The 23,349-nt window shown below is 40.0% G+C and overlaps 1 protein-coding gene and 1 long non-coding RNA gene across 2 annotated transcripts in view; one reads left to right on the forward strand and one right to left on the reverse strand.

Annotated features, from left to right (window-relative positions):
* The first annotated feature begins 3,284 nt into the window (after positions 1–3,284).
* The window catches only part of Slc7a14 (solute carrier family 7 member 14), a 111,482-nt gene continuing 91,417 nt past the window's right edge, over positions 3,285–23,349 (forward strand). Inside the window, exon 1 of the mRNA XM_048814308.1 lies at positions 3,285–3,529. The gene's annotated coding sequence lies outside the window, so the exon portion shown is untranslated. The remainder of the gene's footprint in view (positions 3,530–23,349) is intronic.
* LOC125620062 overlaps positions 11,173–23,349 on the reverse strand; it is a 74,028-nt gene continuing 61,851 nt past the window's right edge. The window contains exon 4 of the long non-coding RNA XR_007351649.1: positions 11,173–18,736. This is a non-coding gene — a long non-coding RNA (uncharacterized LOC125620062). The remainder of the gene's footprint in view (positions 18,737–23,349) is intronic.

The raw sequence follows: 23,349 nt of genomic DNA on the forward strand, positions 1-23,349 counted from the left end.
CACATTTACTTATGTCCACCACTTAACTAGAATGGTACCCTTTCCTCCTTGTTCTATTGTTGTTTTATTTTCATCATAGTCCTTATCTCTACTGCTTTATTTACTTGTTTATGATCTGACACCCTCCCTTAAACTGTAAGCCCAAGGAGAACAGGAATCTTTTCTGTATTGTTCATGGCTGTATCCTGAGCATCTAGAAATAAATGAACCAACATATCCCTATTCCACTTGTTGGAACAAGAAAACTAGGGCGTGTCCTTTTAAGATTTAATTAGCTGTCATTCTGTAGCATCATGGTTTAACTTTAGAACTGAGATATGTGCCGATGTTTCTGATGTATAAGGCTCCAAATGCTTAACTGTAGTTATGTCTATTGCATTCTAATTTATTGGTTAGTTAATGCTCGCTGGGAAGTGTTTTCAGTGGTCTATGATAAAGCTAATAGTCACCAGCAAAAGGTAAGAGTTTGTAAGTAAGGGAGAAGGACTCAAGGGAATCCTTATCAAGAAATCTTGTTAAGGTGTAACTTGGTATTGCAATCTATGCAAGATCTATCCCCTAATCTCCCCTTTCTGCCATTTGCTGAGTAAAGTTGACTTGGGCATTTAAAACTGGTTTGAAAAGATTATTCAGAGTTCTAAAACAATTTATAGAGAGACTGTCCAAATTTTTCTAAAATGTATGCTCATCTAAGTAACCGCTCATAAAGGCACCATTTTTGAAGCCAAATTAAATGCTTTCGTGCTTATTCTTCCCTTTTTTCACACTTCCTGATTACAACTCAGAGGCAGATAAGAATCAGATGTAACATTTTACCTAGCTTGAACAATTTTTTAAAAAATGATATGTATATAAGTATGGTTGATACTTTCTGATTTTATGGTCTCCCTAAATATAAAGAGGTCTACATTGATAATTTCTAAACAATATTTAATGAAAGTGTACCAGGACATGAGATTGGAATCTGCTTAAAATTCAGGGGATTCCATGAATTCCTGATCTGGGTAAGGATTTCATTGGCAGTGAACTAGAAACTCATATCACCATTCAGGTTGCTGCTGAATATCCAGAAATTCCTCCTGGAATCTGAATATTTTTGTCTTTGAAATCAAATCCATTTTGAATTACCAACCCAAATCAAATTTACCTAGCCGAGGCAGAAAAGTCTAAACCCTGCTGTTTTAAAATAAAAGCACAAAATTATCTTAGATAGTATATGATTGGTATTTGAAAGATGAAAAGCCAAGGGGTGAGAATGAAGATTTAATTCAGAAATCCATCAAAAAGGAGTGTGAAACTGAAAGAATGAAGTTCTCAAAATACCACAGCCCTTAAGTTGCAGGCACACTAGCAAGCTTACAGAGACAATGACTTTTTTTAGCACTGCATGTTCTTTAACAAATCTATTTCTTTAACAAATCTATTTCTCACCCCTATAATGCACTTGGACTACAGCAGACTCAAGAGTTTTCCTCAACCTATGTACTAATAGCTCCTATTTGTTTACTCATTATGTTTCACAGTGGCTTCTCATGCATTATCCCATCTGAACACCCTAACTATCTTATAGAGAAAATAGACATTCTTTTCCCATTAAAGTTTAATTTCCCAATTAAAAGGTAAGACTCAGAGAGTAGAAATGATTTGTCAAGGATTATATAAGTAACTGGCAGAGTCTGCATTAACATTCCAAACTTCTGATTCTTTAACTTTACTCTTTTTCTTCAATATTCTGCAACTTCTTGGGGGGATCTCAAGAGCTCTGATGCACTCTATATGACTATTCAGAAGTTAAATCATGGATATTTAGGCCTGAATTCTGGCTCAAGGCAGTAATGAACATGAGTGATGTGGACTTATCAGGGCTGTCCTAGTCATGATCAGCCATCTTTCTGAGCAGAAGCCAGGAGCACTGGGGTTCAAGGCAGATCCAAAATCAAAAGTTAGATTTGAATTGTTCTACCCTAATAAGAGAATATCAGACAGCCAGTGTACTCCTCAACAACAAGCTCAGTGAATTTATTTTTAAAGTCCAGGGAGTTACATTTTATTAGTCCCCATGTATTTTGAGTGCTTGGATAAAGGTGCAAGAATTCATGGAGATATCTTCCATCCAAATCAATCTACTCAGTGCATGTTAAATGATTCATTCACTGATAAGGCCAAACATACTTGGATTGGTATTGTCCAGTTCCCATATTTTTGAGACATAACATGCCTCTAGGACACCCATCTTAAGGAATCAACGTAAAATACAAGCTTGTGTTTCTGCTGTCCTCACTTAGACCAGTTATGTCTAACCTGACCTCATGGAAGCTTCCTTCTATGTTTAAAAAAGATATTTCTATTCTATGGTATGCATAAGCTTCTCCTTGTTTTCTGAAATTTATCAAAACACTGACAAGGGAAGATGGACTTTCATTTACTAACCTCCAAATATGTGTCAAGCCTGGGCTAGGCAATTTTAAGAACATGATGATTTCTACTTCTCATGACACTACTGTGCTGGTCATTTCACAGATGAGAGAAGAAAGAAACTAAAAACTCCAAAGTCATAAAGACTGAAATTTCTAGCCAGGCTCAGTGGTGCATGCCCATATGTCCAGTGGCTTGGGAGGCTGAGACAGAAGGATGACAAGTTCAAAGACAAACTAAGCAAGTTAGAAAGACCTTGTCTCAAAATTAAAAATAAAAATGTCTTGAGGTGTGGCTCAGTGATTAAGCACCCCTGGGTTCAATTTCTATTACAAAAAAAAAAAAAAGAGGCTAAAATTTCTAGTGGGTCTTTAAAATCTCAAATCATGGTCTTTGCACACACAAGATGTTGTGAACCCCAAGATAAACTGGCCTACTTGCTCACTTGAGCTTTGGATCTTGCCTTCTTTGTGAATAGTGAGGGAATCAGCTTCCAGGTCCTTTTTTTTTTCCTGTAGGGCTGAGGAGAGTGGAAGAAGTTTAAGACCAAGGAGGGCTCCAGGCCGGAAGCAGGAAGCTTCCAGAGGGCAGGCAACAGGCCTGGGTAGCTGAGTCCCAGAGGTAGTAGAGACAGAGAAGTGGTAGATGCCTTCCTGACACACCAACACTGCAGAGTCTTGCCAGGCCTGCTTTCCCAGGACAGAGAACTGTCCCCATTCCAGGCCCCCTCAGCCTCCCTGCAGCCTGACAGACTGAGGCCTCACCTTGAAGCTCAGAAGGCCAGCGAGGAGTTCAGAGTGCCAGGCAGAACGGAGCAGAGGGGAGAGGGGTCTGGTGTGAGGCTTGGACTCAATAATGTAAGGGGTTGGGCTAGCCACGTGACTCCAAGGAGGCGGAGACAGGCGAGCTGGAGAGAGGACTGGCAGGAATGGGGAGGTTGCGGGAGGGGGTTCCATCTGAATAATTGAGGAGCTGTTCAACAGCAGCGGCTGACTCTTGCCTTCCTTTGCCGCCACCGTCACCCCCCATCACAGCCGGAGAGACAGCCCGCGCCTGAAGTGCAGACGGTCAGCCACCAGCCCCAGCAGGCAGTCCATCGCCTCCAGCCCCTCTGGTGAGTGAACGTTCCCCTTCGCCACAGTCTGTACCCCTCCGCGACACCCCGACTCATCTGTACCCCGCGACTGGGATGAGCGGGGAACCGGAGCCACTAGGAGCGGGGAAGCAGGAACATGGCGCGGAGGCTGAGGGCGCACTCTGGGAAGGGGCTCCCTGAAATAAGGCAGGAGCTGAGGGTCAGGGTCTCTCGGCCTCTGGCAGCGAAAGGGGTCCGGCGGGGCTCCGGACTCGCTAGAGCTACCAGGCGAGGCGGAGGCAAGCACAGTCCCCGCGCGGCGGGAGCGAGAAGCAGAGGAGGGAGCTGGAGCTGGAGCTGGGTCTGGGCCGCCCGGTGTTGGCAGACGCCGGGCCCGTCCTTTCCTCCCAGCCTGGGCACGCATCGGGCTTGGGCAGCTCGGTTCTCGGCCTCCTCGGACTGAGCCCAAGGAAAGGAAAAGACTCTTTCCCAGCCGCAGAGGGAGAGGAGGGCGGGGGCAACGTCTGCCCTTTACCTGAGAGCAAACTCTTCAAAGGGACTCCAGCTGAGCCCCGGCGCCCCAACTAGGCTGGTGAGCCGCGAGGGGCATCCGTCCCCAGCGAATGGTGATACGGGGGCTGGGAGGAGGACGTGACGGGAGAAGTGTCCAGGGAAGCTTCCTGCCCAGAGAGGGCAGCCTGGGGAGATGACTCTAGCAGGCACTACTTCACCCCTTCAGTCCCTTCTCTCCCCCAACCCCAAAGCACATCAATTTCCCACGAATCCAGAGGGCTGGGGTAGGGCAGCGTGGCCCCGAACCTCCTTCTCTCCTGAACACCCCCATGTGTATTTTATACTGTGATTGAAGGGTAAAGATACAAGCTGTCAAAAGACTAGGCTCAAAGGCAAGGCAGAGAAAAGATGCGGGAAGACTGGAGCAGGGCTGTTGCCTGTTTCTGGCACTCCTCATCCTTCTAAATGTTCTCGCCTAAGTGGAGAAGGTAGTCATTGGCTGGAATTAGCCAAGGGTCGCCGGATAACCCGCCTACCCCCCGGGGTGAGGGGCCAGGGAGAGCTCGGGTGAGCCCTGGCCTCAGGTCTGACCAAGGAATGAGCGCTGTCCACGGTTCTGAAAGTTGTCAGAAGCTGCCCCCAGGAGCTGGTGGCTCACTGGAGGCCAGCATTCCCTGCAAGCGTTGAATCACGTAAAGAGGATCTGGTGTTTACCTAGAAAACTGTAAAGGTACTCTGACTTCCCGGTTCTCTGCCTCCACCCGCACCCCGGAATCCACTTGAGAGGTTCGCTGGCACTTATGGATGGAAGAGCCAAAAAGCCCGTATCACTCCAGGATACAGCTTGAAACTTCGGGTGTTGCCTCATCCTATTTTCTCTTCCTGTGCAGTGTGTCTTCCTGTCTGTAAAGTGTTGACAACACAGTTAGGGACGCTGTTGTAATAAACATTTCTGTGGCTCTCGGGAACCAGAGAATTGTAAGGCTACAATGAAAGAAAGAGGCTTCATTAATAGGGAGACTGGAATTTCTGTCTCAGGTTATGACTTTCCCTCCTCTGCACATTTCTCTCTCCAGTACATACTGTTTACATCCTCTAGATACAGATATTTAAGCAGCCTTGTGTGTCCATTTCTTTATTGTGAGATGGAAAAGGGAGTGAGCCAGTTTGGGGAGACCAAGTTAAGAGAATATTTACAGAACACTCATTATCCACTATCACATTTGAACTTCACAGTAGCTGCTAACCATTAGTATCACACAGATAAGGAAACTGAAGTTAGAAATACTGAATCAAAAGGTTGAACTCAAATTCAGTTCTGCTCACCTCCAGTGTCCAAGCCATTTTCATGCCCTTGATTTGGTGTTTTTCTTTAAATAGCTGTTATAGGGGAATATAGCAAAAGAATAATAAAGGGGGAGACCTGCTTTTCTCTTTTATACATACTACTCTCCCTCCCAGCCATCTCCTCTTTAATCTGCTCACCCACCCACTGTCACTCACTCCCACCCTCCCAACTGCTTTTATGCATGCTGCTAGAGATGCCACTGTTCACACAACTTGAGCTCTGAGTTTACAGAAACAGGTTAGAGAAATAAATGAGCAGACTTTTCTGAAACAGCAATGGAACTGCAGAAAGACTGGAAAGCCAGAATCCATATAGGCTATCATATTTTGAGTTACCCTATTGAGTTTAGGGCTGGAATAACCTTAAAGATCCATTCAGCACCACTGTCTCACAGGAGAACTTGGGAACCCAAAGATGGTCATCAGTCTAAGTCACATGATTGAAAAGTTAGGATTAGAACCTGGTTAACTTGATTCCATGGCCCTTCCTACTACTCTTGCATGCTTCCTTTTTCACAAATTTTGACAAGAATATCAGCAAAATGCAAAAACACTAAATTATAAGCAAACCTCTTAGCTACTATTTTTTCCTGCACTTTGCTTAGTTCTACTATTACAGTGTTGTTGGTCTCAACACACCTGAGAGATATCATCAACCTTCCTCAGTAACAGTTTCCCTACAGTAGCAATTCACAAATAGGAATTGTACCGTGGTATTTCTCAGCTTGCCCTTATGTTGTCTGTACACCTTCTATTGACCTATTCCTCCCCCAAAAATAATTTTCCCCAAATTGATTACTGTAAGCAGCTTCCTAAGCTGTCATGGGAATTTGAAAGAGGCTCTACAAAAATCTAGAGAGAAACAAAGACCATTATAAGTACTAATATATATATATATATATATATATATATATATATATATATAAAATTATATATGATACTAATATATAATTATATATGATACTAATATATATATATTAGTACTTATAATGATATATATATATATATATATATATACTTATTTATTTATTTATCACTTGCTTACCACTTGCTGGGTTCTATGCTAAGTCCCTTCATCAGTCATTTCATTGAATATTCACAGTTCTTTCAAGTAAGTAGCTTCATTAGAGATAAAATTCATTCTAACATATAGCAGAAACTAATGTTCTGTTCATTTCTTCTTCTTGCTTTTCTTTCCAGCTCATAGTTAAATTACATCTTCATTAATTGGAATTCTGTGGCCTTAGTAATTGCACTGCAATTGCATTGGCAAGGAGGATATTTTTATATTGAATTGATAGTTCTGTCCTGTTCCAATACATAATGTTTAGAAATTCAAATTCAATTCAAATGACAGTGTTTAGCTCTTTCATCTCTTAATATTTACCACAACACATTCTCTTCCATTTGTTATTCCTTAAAGATTCACATATGCTTTCTTATTGCTCATGGCAGCATTCTGCTTCCAACCCTCTCTAGAACCAATTAAGGCAAAGTGCAAAATTAAATACATAGCTTCCATTGTACCCTCACTCAGTGATCCTACAAGGATGCTATTGCTGTGGTACTCTGAGTCCCAAGGACCAGAATCTTAGATGTCTAGATATCCTCTGACCTCTACTCACTAGTCTCACATAACTATTTAAATTTATATTTTAATTAGTTTAAAACTTTAAAATACAGTACCTCAGTCACACTAGCCATATTTTGAATGCTCAATAACCATATGTGGCTAATGGCTTCTTTTTTGGATAGTGCTGATATAGAAAATTTCCATCATTGCAGAAAGCTCTATTGGACAATGCTGTTTTAGAATGTGCTAAAAAACATCCTCACAGTAACCAAGAACTAGATGTTCTTTGAGAAAGGAGAAAATACCACTTGTACCTAGTACATGTCCAGCAGCCCAAAGATGCCCAGAACAACCAGGGTAACAATGATAGCACATGCTATCATTAAGGAGCTAGGGTTTGCTTCATATAAATTCCATTTTACCATAAAGTACAGTTTTCCATGAAAGAGTTTGCTGATTTCCTGAAATCCAACTCAGAAATAATCCAAAAGTTCTTAATTCAAGTGTGCATGTGTGTGCGCCTTGTCTTAGTAAGTACAGTATGATAAACATGGAAATGACACAAGACTTGTAGTCAGTAGGAAGTGTGCTACTTACAACTTGGCAACATTATAAAATCCTCTAAAGCTCCATTCCTTTATCTGCAAAATGTTGATGAGAACTGACATAACTATCTCAAAAAGTTATTGGCAAGACACAAAGTGTAGATATTTGAAGGCACCTTGTAATGAGCATGATGGAATAAGCAATTATTGATTATTTCATATAGGTATGGGACAGTCAACAGGATAGTTCAAGTTGAATGTGTTTCTAAATGTTTTTAAGCTTCAACATGAATATGTTTTGCTTTTATTATCTTTTTTACTGAAAAGTGAAATATTGAATTAAATTTTTTGATTGCAGAGATTTGGGCTTGATTAGGTTCAATTAATGGAAAAACTGTGCATTATTTGTGGTTTAGTTTACTTGATCCTGAACATTTCTATCTCAAGGTTAAAAAAAATTAACTAAGAAGGCTCAGTGGTTTGAATCAGCTTTTGCCTTTTAACTAATAGTTTTAAGTTAATTTTCAATAATTATCTTGTCATGATAATAGGAGTTCAGAGTTAACAAAGAAGTATTAAAGATATTTCTCAATATGGGTGGGTGAAAGGGATAAATAGAAATATTTTTACTAATTACTTATTGAAATGAGCTTCTATCCATCTTATAAATCAATGTGAGCAAAAATAATTTTATTTCATGCACTGCTTAACCCCAAATCCAAGTAAATCCAATAACTTGACTAAATTCTTGAGGCTCCTTTGAGGACTCTGACCATAAATAAATAGTCTTTATACCATCTATTCCCTAAGTAAAATCTGTTGGGGTCATGAGTAGAAACTTGAGTGTCTAGCTAACATTTATTTTTCAAATCTTGTGTTCCTAATGTTTAGTGACTACTCCTGTACTTTGCTTTGTGCTTTTTATGACTAAAGCAGGGCCATTTTTCAAATGCAACCATACTTTTTTTAATGAATCACTGTTTGGTACTTAAATATTTTCTTCTTCTACCACAAAGGCTAACACAATGCTCAGGCATTGTAGAAAGTAAGCCTGAAATTAAAGCTGTTCTATCAGATGATTCTTAATTCTATTTATTATGGTTGCTATTCATCTTGAAAACTCAATGAGGTCGTTTTGTCTGCTGTTGATCTATCTATCTATTCATTTATCTATCAGTAATTAGATCTCTGGTTCCAGGGTCTCTGACAGGTCATTTCTCTTCTTGGGGACTTATGTCTTAACAAAGACATGGGTAGTAACTTGTAAGTGCTCTTTTAGCCCCTGACGCTGGTAAGGTATGCCATTCTCTGGCCTTTGCTGCATATTAAATTATATTACTGAAGGGAAATTTAGTGAGGCTGTCAACTCTGGCCTCTAGTATACTATACTAGCTTTAATAATAAGCATATTTTGTCTGGAGTCTTGTTTTTCATTTGGTGTATCTTGTGTATGTCATGGAAGGGCCTGAATTTTGGAAAGGAAAACTTACCATTATCTCAGAGCTGAAGAGAGTTCAATTTTCTCTGTCAGTAACTTAAAGGGTTTCTCTAATTTTATATCCCAGGAAACAAAGAGAATTGACAATGTGGCTTTGATACTCATGCTTATAGCATGTAATCACTCATTTTGAAATTCATCCTATACTGGCACAGAAATACTGTGTTTAAGTGTGTTTGTTTGGAACTCCTATAACCTGACACATAGGTGCTCTATAAATATTCATTGCATTCAGTGTTCTCTGCGGCACTTTTCTTTAGCACATAAAAGAGGAGGGAAACATAGATCATCAAATCTTACCCTGACAACCACATTTCCAGCCCCTCTGTGGGGATGGGTAATGATGGCCAAAATAGACTAATCCTGAGAATTATGTTTTGCTGTCTTTCCCAGAGAACAAGAGACACATCAGCTCCAGGATCTTGGATTTCACTGCGATAAGGCAACTTATAAACACAAAACTTCAGTGGAGTCGTGTGTCCGTTTCCACTTTCACCTTAAAAAGATACTTGCCATTTTCTTGAAAGTTCACATGGTCAGGCTTCATGAGAGTGGCAGGAATTCCTATTGTTCCTATATTCAGATGAAGCATAGCTTAAATTGAAAGAACATTTATTAGTTAGAGGAGAGCAGATGACATCACAGCCTGATGGGTCATGGAATATTATCCTTTTCCAAAAATAACCAGGCCTGGCTTTAAGAGTTTTAACTGGTGATTACTGACAAAAATGAAAGAAAAACAGATCATTCTACTGCAACAAGTCAATAAACAAATGCTCAGAATTAACATTTTCATTTGCCAAAGGCAAAAATATTCCAACCCAATAAACTGCCTTAGAAATGAGCAAGCTGGTTTCCATGGCCTCTTAATTTTTTAAAATTTTGTTATTTGTTTTTAAAATAACCAGTAAGCAAAAAACAATTACACCCAGGTGTTTGAACATTCTATTGACAGAACAGTCTTCATAATTTGTTTTCATTGATTGTGCACTAGAGATTATATCTATACAAAACATTATCATACCAAAATTTTGTAACCCAACCATAGAAATGGCAACTTAGAACAGGCCCTTGAGTTAATAGCAGAGGAAAAAGCAAAACTGAAGTCTCTTTTCTCTCAATCCACTGCCCTTTTGCATCTTTAAACAGCATGCATATTTTTTGTAAGTCATGAAAACTTGCTTAGTCAATGAGTTTAGCTTCTTCTACCAAACTTGTACCAGAGCTTCTGGGAGTAGGAAAGTTGAAGTAGTTTGATTTTAGATTATTTCCTTTTGCACCTCCAGGTGAAAGAACTAGTGGTTAAGGATACACCAGGTAGAAATTTCATAGGTAGAACTATGAGCCAGAAAGAAAAGAAAGATTCAAAACTTGAGAATCCTTGTTGCAAGAATTTGGGTAAGGATTTAACTCTTCTTTCCTTCTCCATCTTCATCTCTAAAACAAGAAAGATGTTTTAGAGATTTAGTCTAAATCTCTAAATAGTGTTCCAGGTCCTGAAAGCTCTAACATTCTAACACGGTTCTATTAAAGAGGACCAAAGCCTTGAATAATCTGTACTCTTCCTCGTCAAGCCTACAGAATCAGAAATCAAAACTCCTCTTTTTAGATCATTACTGATTGAAAGTACTGACATTTTGTTATAGTACTTCACCAGGCAATAGTCATAATAACAATAATTACAGTAATAGCTAGCACTTATTTACATTTACTATGACTCTATAAGCTGATTGTTCCTACTTTATAGTAGTTAAATAACCTGTCCAGATTTCACACAACTAACCAATTTGTGCTTTTAACTCCCATGCTACACTTCCTCTGTGAAAACCATGAGTTTCTCAGATAACTAATGTCCATCATTTATAGTTCACTTAACACCCAAACTGCTTCTCTAGGAAATTCCTATTTAACTTCCCTTTTCTGACTAGAAGAGCAATCCAGAAGGGGAATAGAACTCGAGTCTGCAGTTGTAATGCCATTAGGAATCAGCATTTTCTTTCTAGGAGATAATTCTTGTCCTTTTGCAATTGATATTATTGCTCAATTGTTTCAACATTTCAGCATTGAGTATTGGTGCTCTGCAGGCTGCTGCATGCAATGATGACACTTTACCGCCTTTCTCCAGGAAGTGTAGACAATTGAACCACCAGAAATGGATGGATACCAGTGCAGGATCCAGCACCACCTAAGGCTGTAAAAGTCAGCCCACCACATCCTCACTATTCAGTGGAGGCTTCTGGCTTTTGCTTCTGGGTTTGTGACTCAGAGCAACAATCTAACAGCCTTTAAGGCAGACAGGGAAAGCTCCTAGAGTGTCATTTCTTGAAAATGAGCTTTGGTAAAGTGTAAGACTAAGACTTTCAAAATCATGTTGTGAAATTCATTTTCTTCCCATTAATCCTGTGCCACCAAATTAGTCATAAAAACAATTCATCACAGTACCCATCTTTGTCTCTGTGGATTTTAATACATGCTAAATCTCCTAATGGGCATTCAGCACTTAATATGAACATGTCAATCAGCTGAGAATGCTCACATACATACACACACACACACACACACACACACACACACATATTCTTTAGGTCTAGTTTCTGGCTTGGTAAGCTAGCCACATATCCCACCAATATTAAAGGTAATTATAGGATGCATAACTTCTGTCTCTGTGGTTTTTCTAGACACTTTGTGAGGAGTGAAATGGCCTAAGAGTCAGAAGACCTGATTTACAGTCTCGGCTTTGAAATATATGGCTGTGAAACTTGAGTCAGTACCATTCAACTCCTTCAAGATTTTTTTCTTTTCTTAAAATAGGGATTATAGAAACTGCCCCTCAGACCACACAAAAGGCAAATAAGATGGTGTTTGTTAAAGTTCCTTGTGATCTAAAGAGTCTAGACAAAAGAAAGGCATATGTTTTCTCTCTTTTCAGTTTTTCTTAGTCAAAAGCAACTCTCCAGTTGCTGAACTAGGATTGACAGCTAAGTCTATGTGTTTAGGGTTAAGAAAATCTTGAATCTAAACTTCCAAGTTCAGAAAAATGGTATTTATTATAATATGGGAAGCTGTCTGGCTTCTTCTAAAATCAATGACTCTCAACATGAGCAATGCCACTTCAATAAAGAGTATTTTTTTTTGTCATAGACACCAGGGAAGGGGATTACTATTAGATTTTGAAGCTGGGATGAGGAATGCTAAAAATATTGTACTAGACAGGACAGTACCATAACATAAGAACGTGCTCCACCCAAAATGCCAATAGCACTCCTCCTCCACTGAGAAATACTGCTCAAAGCAATATGGTATGCATGGTCCCTCATTCTTCAATTAATGCAGACAGAATTTACTTTTGGTCTCCTCCCCCAGATAAAATCCATCCATGTGAGATTTAAAATAGTTCAGAAGCATTACCAGGATTTTGGTAATTTTATGAAGAAGTAAAACAAAAAATGGAATCAGAGAACAATGGTTTTAAAATCAGCCCCCCAAAATTCTACAAGAAGCCTCTCTTAACTTCAGCTGGGGCAAGGAATCCCAGTAGTTTAATACTCCCATAATGTAAAAGGTTTGGCCTAAAGGTCTGGATTTAGGGACCCAAAATCAATAGATCATGTTTCCAAAAACCACTTCTTTGCAGTTTACTAAAGAAACATTGGATTATGCCCTTATTTTATGATGTACATGAATCTAGCTAGGCTTTGGACATACAATGTCTACACTAAAGTCACCAATAGTAATCTGACAGATGCAAACTCCACTAATTATGTCTGTGATGTGACACATGCTGTAACATGTTGTAAAGGAGTCTCTGAGGTAAGACCAGGAAAAAAGTTTACCTCCATAAGAGGAATTACAGTTGAACCATATTTTGAATAGTATGGAGGATTTTCTCAGGAGGATAATGGGAGAGAAGACTGTTGTAGAAATGGGAACAAAAGAAACAGATGCTGGAGGTGTGACCAGCAATGACACATGTACAGGTTGATGTACTTACCTGGGAAGGCTGGGAGATTGTATTGGAAAGACTCTGACGAGACTTGAATGCAGCTGGGTAGATGTACGCATTCAGCTTAGAGCTTATCCTTTGAACAGGGATTTTATGAGTACTTCAGGAACATTGTTGGCTTCAGGGTTAGTTCACAGTAGACACTAGAATCAAGGAGTCTAGACTTACAATTAAAAGAAATTTCAGAAGTCATCTCGACCTTCTCCTTTCCCTGGGTTTTGTAGCTGAAATAATTAAAATTCAAAGCTATTAAGTGACTTTCCCAAGGACAACCAGCAAGTTAGTGCTAACATAAGGTCCAGAACCTAGTCCATCCTCAGTTCACAGGATTCGGCCCTGCTCTGTGCTGCCTTTGGGAATTTTAATCATCATTTGAACATAATCCAATGTAATGCACAATGTGAGAGTAAGTATTGACGAAGCTCCAAGTTCTCCATTGCTCACTATTAAGACATGGTTCCTTCATTGCTACCAGGTGATAGTTAAGATCCTGGGCTGTGTCTGCACATGAGCACTCTTTTCAGAAATGCAGACAGAATGGCATACCAACATGTGGGCATGACATTCCTCCCCCACTTCACACATCCTCCCCTGCCTCCTCCTTCCAAACTGCCAGAGATTATAGAGGCGCAGCCTGAACAGACGGCATCTTAATCTCTGGTGGTTCTGTAAATAATGTGTTGTTCATGCTCACGTATAAATGATCACAGCGTCTCTATTTTCTGGATGAGGGAACCTTCAGAAAGATGAAACTGCCTGTGCACATAGCACAGCAGAGATAGAATTTCAGGCTGCAAAGCTTCAGCCCTGTTTCTAACAGGGTTAATGTTTTCTCCCATCTGCAAAGTCCTAATAATTTACCTTAAATTTCACCTCTTAGTCAAGTTAGTTTGTGCATATTTAGATTTCTGAGATCAATTGTTTCCCACTCCGCTTTTTCTCCAGCTATCTTTCTACCACCTTTTGTCTGATACACATCCAATAGAAATCATCTAAACTAATCCACTCAATTTACAAGAGTGGGAACTGAGACCCAGAGAGGTGAAGCCACTGCCCAAGTTTGCACAGTTAAATTAAATAAAGTATTGTGACTGATCCCTGGACTCCCAGTCAAGTGCATTTCCTTCCACAACAAACTGCTATTTCCCAAACATCAGAGATGACATAGTATTTTCTCACTCTCATATTCCCTCACTCTCATTGCATAAAGGTGGAAGTGGCTGATTGTACTGTGCTCAGAGGATCATCCCAAAACCTGTTTGGAACACCCACAACTTGCTATTCTCTAGGTCCATCCGTCACCTTGAGATGCTGGTTAGGGAAGATGTCAAGACACTCTCTCTGGTCTAGAGGATACTTATTATCAAGGCCATCATCACTCAGGGGGTGATCACCACAAGAAACAGTGTGTCCAAGAAGAAAGAGGGGTGGGAAGGGTCCATGGCTCCCATCATTTAAGAATAAAGAAAGACTGCCCAAAGTTCACTGTAAGTGCCAGGTTATTAGACTCTTAATCCTAGAGCCCCAAAATTGGGTAATCAGATGGATCTTTTAAAAACTAGAAGTGGCCAAGAAAGTGAAAAAAGACAACTCCCAAACCATTTCTGCTTCAGGGTCAAAGTGTTTTGACTGAATTAATCCACATAATTCATTTAGTGTAGACAAAGTTTATAGTCATAAAAGGTTTTGTTTTGTTTTTTATATCAATGGCTATTTTCTGTTTAAATTACTTCTGATGAATTATTTTAAGACAAAAATAGGATATGTTTCAGTAAGGATTATATTGAAAAGAGAAGTGGAGGAGAGGAGAGAGAAACTAAAAACTAGCTACCCAAGTAAGGCTTTATAGGGTCACAATCGTTTCATAATCTGCCCAAGCTTATTAGGTACAGAAACTCAATTTTATCAGTTCTATCAAGAGTGATCTAGCTCTGCAGAACCAAGCCACATTCTCCAAATCCCAAGAGATTAATTTGTATTCTAGATGCAAATTTAGCCACACACAATGGCCTATGTTCATGGGTGTGGCCCAGGTGATTCCTTTCCTAGTATTGAGCTAGTAAAAAAACCAAACAAGTGATCAAATATAACCTGTGGGCACAACACCAGCACCAGTGGGGCTGGAAAGTGCCCACTGGGATGCAGCAGATTGAGAGGATTCTTCCAAACCCCTTTCAGGTTACTGGAATAGTTGTACCTTTCAAATAAAGGGTCTTGTTCCTTCTATTTCCCTAGTGGCAGAGAAACTGGAAAATTCTTTTGACAAAGATACAGACTTAATCTGATCTCCTTGTAGCCCGTATCTTCTATTAGGATATTACTGCAGACGTGTGGTAACTACTTTCCTCGTGGCCTTATATTAGCTACATCAGTCTCCCTTAGGGAGATGCTGCAGCTTCACTACCAACAATGAATAAAGCATCTGAATGACTGAGTTATTTCTATAGTGGACACGTCTCTGTACTTCGTGCTGATTCTGTTTATTCCACTCAGAGGGTGCTATCATCTGGTCTTGCTCTGAGTCCACCTGGGTCTGGTTTATCCTCCTCAGTAGTCACTGTGTATGGACCCTGACATTTGAAACTGTATCTGTTCATCACTTAATACAGAGAACAGTCCTGGGGTGGCTATGACTCATCTTCTAAATGCAGAAGAAACTGACTCTCAAAAGGTTTTTTAAAAATCAGACAATATTGTTTGCTTCTAAAAGAGGACAAATTTTTTTTTTACTATTTTTATTTTCCCCTTGAGCTGACTGGTTATCCTGATTCCAAGTAGGAACAAACTACACAGACAGTTTGAGATTGATTTTTAGGTTCTGTCCTAGTCACAAAGACTTTTGACACACTTTCTGTTCCAACATCAGAATGCAAAGGAAGAAAATATCTGAATGAGCATAGACTGTCGTGCCAGAAATAAATTCCTAATATAGACAACTAAAACATGCCACTATAGAACTCAACTATCAAAATAGAAACAAGATTTCTCTGCTTCAATACTATCCTAGTGAATAGCCTCTGTTCTTCCTGTTACTCCCAATCTATTCCAACCTTCATCTATAAATAAATACTATGGTGCCATGATAGTATATTAAGAATTTAGAGATCACCGGTCATTGGGGCATCATGATGTCATCTCTATATGCATGTGATTCCAGAGTGGCAAGTGACTGAGCATTCTTAAGGTCAAGGATAAGTGGATAGCTATATTATAATACTTGTGTGTGTGTGTGCGTGCACGCGCGCTAGGGATTGAACCCAGGACTTTATGCATGCAAGGCAAGCACTCTACCAACTGAGCTGTCTCCCCAGCCCCTCATAATACTTTTGATAATAGTAGCAATCTCCCACATTTACTTATTTAATCATATGAAGCAGGTATTATGCTCCCCATTTCACAGATGAAGATTAGAGCATTTAAATGACTTACCCAGTAAGGTAAGTCTTAGCCAGTAAGGATTAGAGTCAAGAAATGCTGTGCCATCAGACACAGACTATCCTTCCTATCTATACAGTCCATTCACCATTTTTCAATTCTCTTTGGAACAGATCAATCCTAGTGCATCTTATGTGAGTGTGTCAACAACAAGAATGACTAGCAGGTCTATCATTGCCTTAGTCAAGAATGAGAGCCAGGGGTCCACAAGTTTGGGTGGGACTTTAGCAAAGTTGTGCCTTTTTTAAGACTCAGTCATTCCTTCTGGGAAAAAGAGAAATAATGGTTCTTTATTCATTTAGTTATTCATTTCTTCAACAAATAATCTAAAAACTGAAGCACAGGAGGAAAAATAAAAACAGCCTGGAACTGTGAATAAAAATAGGAGCCACAGTCCAGAGTAGCGTTACTGAAACAAAAACAATTTAAAGTTCTCATTGCCTAGGATTAGGATATGTGCAGGATTATATGCAAGGTTAGTTATTTTGGTTTAGTTTTCTTAATTAGTAAAGTGATTTAAATTCTCCTCACACAGCTGTCAAAGAAACCAAAATCACAGACTTAACTGGCCAACATGGTGCAAGCTACAGCTCACAAAGGCAAAGACCTAGAGCCTCCAGTTTCCTGGGAGTGGTTTGTAGAAAAGAGATTTGTCCTACAGTGTCAGCAATGGGCACCACGTCTCTAGAAGCCAAATAAATTAATATTTTAGAAGTTTACGATACATTTATCATATGCCAGGAACTCTTTTCTTTTTCATGAAGTCTGAGATTGTTTAATTACCCCAAAGCAAGAATATAGTGCGAAAAGACTAATGAGCCATAATGAGAGAACTGATGGCAGAAGAGATATTTATTAAGTAAAACAGAAGGGAGGATTTGAAAAGAAGGCAAGTAACTTGAAAGGTCATTTAATTCAACTTAAGAGAATTCTAAAGTTTAATCTTGCTGATGGACTGGAGTGTGTGGCAGGAAGACTGAGTGATAGAGTAAAGAAAATTATGTGAACCAAAAAAGAAGGGGAGAGAAATTGCAGATTTTTAAAGTACTTTTCATTGAAAGGGAAAGTCAGGATGGAAAGTGTGGGGGTATTTGCTGGGCAGGAAGTGAAAATACATCTCATTGCCCCTAAGCTTTACCAGTGTCTTGGGCTTTGGAGTAAGAAGTACACTTAAATGAGCAGCCAGCTCTTTCTCAGTTCTGAGTCATTGAATTTGTCCCTAATTTCCAGGAATCACGTGCAAGAGACATCCCCATGAAGCCATTAACTAAAAAGACTGCACCTGCACCAAGCCTAGAGGCCTAGTTTATGTACAGCAAACTACATTTAGAATTTGAAGGTGATTTTCTCATCTTCAGAGGGATATCAAGACTTATCTAGCATAAGACCAAGACCAAAGACAAACAAAAAACTAGAGGAAACCACTATTCTTTGAAAATGTGATATGTTTACCAGCCAAAACTTACAGCTCAGCATGTATACAGGGCCAATTTTTAGTAAAAAGTAGGGTAACATTGGGGGAGAGTGGAATGTTCAAGGTGTAACTCATGGTGCGACTGCATCCCATAACTCAGATTGGTCTATTTCTACTTTGCTTTAAATGTTAAGGCAAAAGTCTCAGGTTAAAAAAAAATATATATATATATAGAATGGTCCTTACCTGAGTTTGTTTATGGCTTAGCTCTTTGCATGTTTTAGAGAAGCCGTTCATTACAAGCTCAATGGCTATAAGATGGTTGAAACTCAACTCTCCTAGACTTTGAAAGCTAAGGAGATTAGGCTTTAAGCCACAGCAGTGGGAGCCACCAAACCTGGCTATGATTGGCAGAGTGACAGAAGTTGCGACAACAGGGAGTGGGACATCGGGGAGGGGGTAAGCAGAGAGGGTGGAGAGAGAAAGAAAGGCTAGAAATAATCAAATCAGGAGATTAAACTGTGGACGTTGTGTAAGAAAAAGAGCATTTCACAGCTTGTAGAATCAGCTTGTAGAATTTGTTGCTATGTTGGCTAGTGTTGAACCATGTTGCCTAAATCATGTTTGAGAAAAGCCCAACTCCAAAGACTGCGTCTCTCTTTGGCTTCACACCTGACTTCAATGGCCTCTTCTCTCTCAACTGGCAGGAGTCACTCTGCTTGGTAAAGGATTGGGGGTGGGGGAAACAGAGGAGCAGAGGAAGAAAAACAGATGCCTTTGTATGCCTGGAACCAAACTGATGCCAAGAAAGCCCCTGGAGAGGTGGAGTGGGGTAGTGGTGTCCGTGCAGCCCTCCTCCAGCTGCATGAGCCTCACCTGGCACTGGTCCCTTTGCTTGTCTGTGCTTGAGATCCTCATCTGTAAGACAGAAAGGCAAACACAGATGATTGCCATGGGTCTTTCCAGCTTGAAAGTTTATAGCATCAGCAGTATATTATTAATTTAAAGATGCCTTTCATGGATCATATTCAATTCAATTCAATTGCAGGATGCACCATTGTATAAAATGCCAGAGTTCCTAAGGGCTTGTTTCCTCACTTTCTTTTTCTACCCCTTACTTCATGTTTTTTTCCATTAACTTTCCAATGCAGTATTTTCCCCCCCTCTTCTGTGTTGTTCTTCATTTTCCAGCAACAGCAGGGAAGAAACTGCTTCAAAAAGACAAGAAGCTGAGGTCATCTGTTTATCCGCAGGACAACAAAGGGCCAAGGCAGGGCTTAGCCAGCCAGCTTTTTTCCAGACTGTTCTTCTGGTGACCCTCAACCCTGTACCAGCAAGGAGAGAAAGATGACCTCAGCCTTCCTTCTAACTTATTGTTTATTACTTCTTCGTCTGCCAAGCTGCAGGCTTCCAGATGTTCTAGACAACTCTCCTCTTTACCACCTGCAGACCCAGCAAGCAAAGGTGACTGTTGTCACTTCCTTTTCATAGGGAAAATATTAAAGAGGGAGGTGATTTGCACAAACCTTAGCTGGAAAATAGACACAGTGCCCACATGCACATCCACATCCACAGCTCCCAGCCCCTTATGGGCAGTGGCTCTACTTACTACCTGCTCAAATCCTAAAGGTCAGCAGACCATGGCAACCTCATTCCCTGACTACTCAGGATCAGACCCTGAGTAGTCACTTGCCTTCTATTTCCCTGACTTACTATTACATTTGAGAATCATCATGTCCTTGTTTTGCTCATCTCCACTGGAGCTAAGGTCAGCAGGCTTTCCCCTACCTTTCTACCCTCCTCCACCTTCAGCCCCAGCCCAGGGCTTCCTCCCTACTGCTTGGACATCTCACCTCCCTCCAATGACAATCTGGCCCTCTCATATGAGACAACTGATGTTGCCCTTGAAATATTAAGAGGAGAACATAGAATCTGTTTCTCCTGATCCTCGCAAGCTATGGAGACTGGAGATTTCCTCCTGACAAACCAGGATTCTGCAATAAGAACCAGCTTGCTAGCAACCCTTAAAAAGAAATACCTGATTCTCAAGATCAGTTTATGGGGAACCTGAATATACAAAGAACTCAAAGCTGGTAAGATGATGAAAGACTTAATTGCCAAAAAAGCATTATAGAAAGTACAAGTCAGTCCATCCCAAGTACCAATAATAATACTAATAGTATCTGTGTTTTGATCTAGTACTTATTAGGCATTTCATTAACATGATATAGACAATAATCCTACAAAGTAGGTATTATTATCCTCATTTTTTAGATAAGGAAACCATGACTCAGAAAAACTGTAAAATCATAAACAGATGGGGCAAGGACACAGATGTGTCTGATTTCAGAAACTGTATAGCTAAAACTTCAGCTTCATAAAATAGGACCCAAACCAGTTCACTGGGAAGGAGAAGCCCCTGGTTCCTTGGTCTATGGCTCTAACTAGCAGTGTGACCCTGGGCATGATTTGGAGGTTTCAGTTTCTTTGTCTGTGAAATGAGAGTGTCAGATCTGGACACATCTTTTGAGTTTGGGTTTTCTATCTATGAAAGGAGAATGTTAAATCCAATTATTTCTTCCAGTTCTAGCACCTGGGAGTGTGCTATCTAATCCCCGTGTGCCTCCTCCAGAGGAGTCTGCAACTAATATCTAACCCTTAGCACAACAGATTTCTAACAACAGGAAGAGCCACTGCAGAGATCCTGGAAATGACTCACAAAATAATTCTGTTCACCTGAGAGAACCTATAATTGGTACGATTGTGATTTCCCACTGGACAGGACTGGCTTAGGTAACATTCACTGCCATTTATTTCTTCACCATTTCATGGCACTCTCTGGTGACAACAGAGGGAGGAACTGTGCCCAATAATTGTCACTGATGTGTTTAAAAGGGTAGTGACTCAAAAGTGAAATGGGGAGAAAAGAAAATATGACACACCCACACATATCCTTTATATGAAAACCCATTACAATGACATATTAATGGTAAATGGCATTGGAATTATTTAATGGCAAGGTTTCTTCCTTTAATGAAAAGGAATAACCCAGGATTCTGACCAATCATGTGTTTATAGTCCATCAAAGACTAAATATGTGGAGAGAGAGGTACCAAATCTAAGGCACTGGGAATTGAAGCTGTTGAAAACAGCTCCAGACCAGAGGGAGAGTGTTCCATTTGATGTGAAAATAGAATATTCTGTTTGCAAAAGTCTTACTTCACACCCAACCTGTGGGACCAGTATTGAATGAGTTAATGTGAGTGCATTTTTCATGTGTCAGGAAAACCTGTGGGTGTGAATATATACAGAGGGGCAGGGTGAATACTGGGGAGAGAAGGAAGGAGAGAAGTAGAAGAAAAACACGCGTGAGCTATTCTGCTTAGAAAGGCATTGTGGTGGCCAAGGCTGTATTATTTTTTTTTTAATATAAAAATATTGGTTGATAGGAGAGTTAATATTTGATGTAATTATTTGAGTTAAACCATCAAAAAGGGCAATTTCCTCTAAGTCACTTGAGTATCAATAGGACATGAAGTCAGTATGTTAAAGAGACATCTGCACTGGGTACAGTGGCGCACACCTGTAAACCTCCCAGTGGGTCCGGAGGCTGAGGCAGGAGGATCAAAAGTTCAAAAGTCAGCCTCAGCAACAGGGAGGCACTAAGCAACTCAGTGAGACCCTATCTCTAAATAAAATACAAAATAAGGTTGGGGATGTGGCTCAGTGGTCAAGTGCCCCTGAGTTCATCCCCCGCCCTAAAAAAGAGAGACATCTACACTCCCATGTTTACTGTAGCACTATTCACCATAACCAAGAAAATGAAATCAACCAAGGGTCCCTCAGCTGATGAATGGATAGAAAAAAATGTGGTACATTTACACAATGGGATACTGTTCAGCCATAATAAGGAAGGGAATCCTATCATTTGTGGCAAATATAGATTGAACTGTAGATCATTATGTTAAGTGAACTAAGACAGGCACAGAAAGACAAATGCCACATGACCTCACTCATGCAGAATCTAAAAATGTTGAGACTACAAGAGTGGTTACCAGAGGAGGGGGGAAGAGTGTGAATGGGGAGGGATGTAGAGGTTGATCTATGGGCCATAAGTTATAGTTTAGAGTCATAAGTTCTAGGGTGCCATTGCACAGTAAGGTGGCTCCAGGCAGTGATAATTGTCTATTTCAAAAATCTAGGAGGGGCTGGGGTTGTGGCTCAGTGGTAGAGCGCTCACCTAGCACGTGAGAGGGGCTGGGTTCGATCCTCAATACCACATCAAAATAAATAAATAAATAAAGGTATTGTGTCCAACTACAACTGAAAAATAAATATAAAAAAGAAAAAAGCTAGAAGAAAGGCTTTTGAATGTTTCACCGTAAAGAACTGATAAATGTTTGAGGAGATAGGTATCTTTATCCTAATTTAAATGCTATACAATGTATACAGATATTGAAACATCACATGTACCCCTATAATAGGTACAACTTTTATGTTCATATGTATGAGTTAAAAAAAAATTAAAAAGAACATTCATAGGTTTCCTTAGTAGGCATGGTGACCATTAAAGGGATTTGACAGGTAAAAACTACATTTCTTGCAGTAAGGCAAGACAATGCCAGGATAAGCAATGTTCTCCAGGGAGAACCGGAATATCTCGTCACTGCCTGTGTGGTTTACCATGTCCTGGTCCATGAACAATTTATTTTCAGCAGCACCCAGTGGATAGCCTGTCAGCATGTTTGCCACGTTTCCTTCCCTATGGCATTTGTCATTAATCCTTGTTACAATGCTGCGGGCTAAGCAGAGCAGATGTACTATCTGCATTTTGTCAACAAACCTGTTCAGAAAGGTAGAACAATTTGTCTGAAGACACACAGTTTTTCTAAAAGGGTCAGTCTTTAAAATTCTAGATTTCTAACTCTTCATTCAGAGCTCGCTTTATGACATTCCAGCAGGAATGGAGCCTTGAGTTATCCGGTCTATTCTGTTTCAGCAGAACACAGCTGAAACAGTTCATTATGAAGATATAACATAGCAATTGCCTAAACTGGGACATCTGAGGATCAATGAACAAATATTAGTTGCAAGAAGGTTGCCAGGTTCTATATTAACTCTGGAAAAGGTTGAAACACGGACTGTGTCCTCAGGAAGCTGACAGTCGTGGGGCCTACACTGAGGCCCAGAGAATGAAGAAAGGTACATTATAATTATATGTAAGAGTGGGATTCATTGTGCTCTATTTGTACGTGCATGTAACAAAATCAGTCTCCTTCCCCAGTACCTTCCCATTCCCGCTCCTCCTCCCTCTCCCTATTTTACTTGCTTTATTCTTCTGATATCTCTTCTATTACTATATTATTATTATTATTATTATTTTAATTAGTACATTATATAAACAAGTGGGATTCATTGTGGTATATTTATAGTGGACATGCATAACTTGATAGATTTCATTCCCCAGTACTTCCCAGGCCCTTCCTTCCTCTCTCTTTCCCTCCCTCCCTCTCAATCCCTTCTCCACTCAG

Source organism: Marmota marmota, unplaced genomic scaffold (genome assembly GCF_001458135.2).
Source record: "Marmota marmota marmota unplaced genomic scaffold, marMar, whole genome shotgun sequence".
Classification (NCBI taxonomy): domain Eukaryota; kingdom Metazoa; phylum Chordata; class Mammalia; order Rodentia; family Sciuridae; genus Marmota; species Marmota marmota.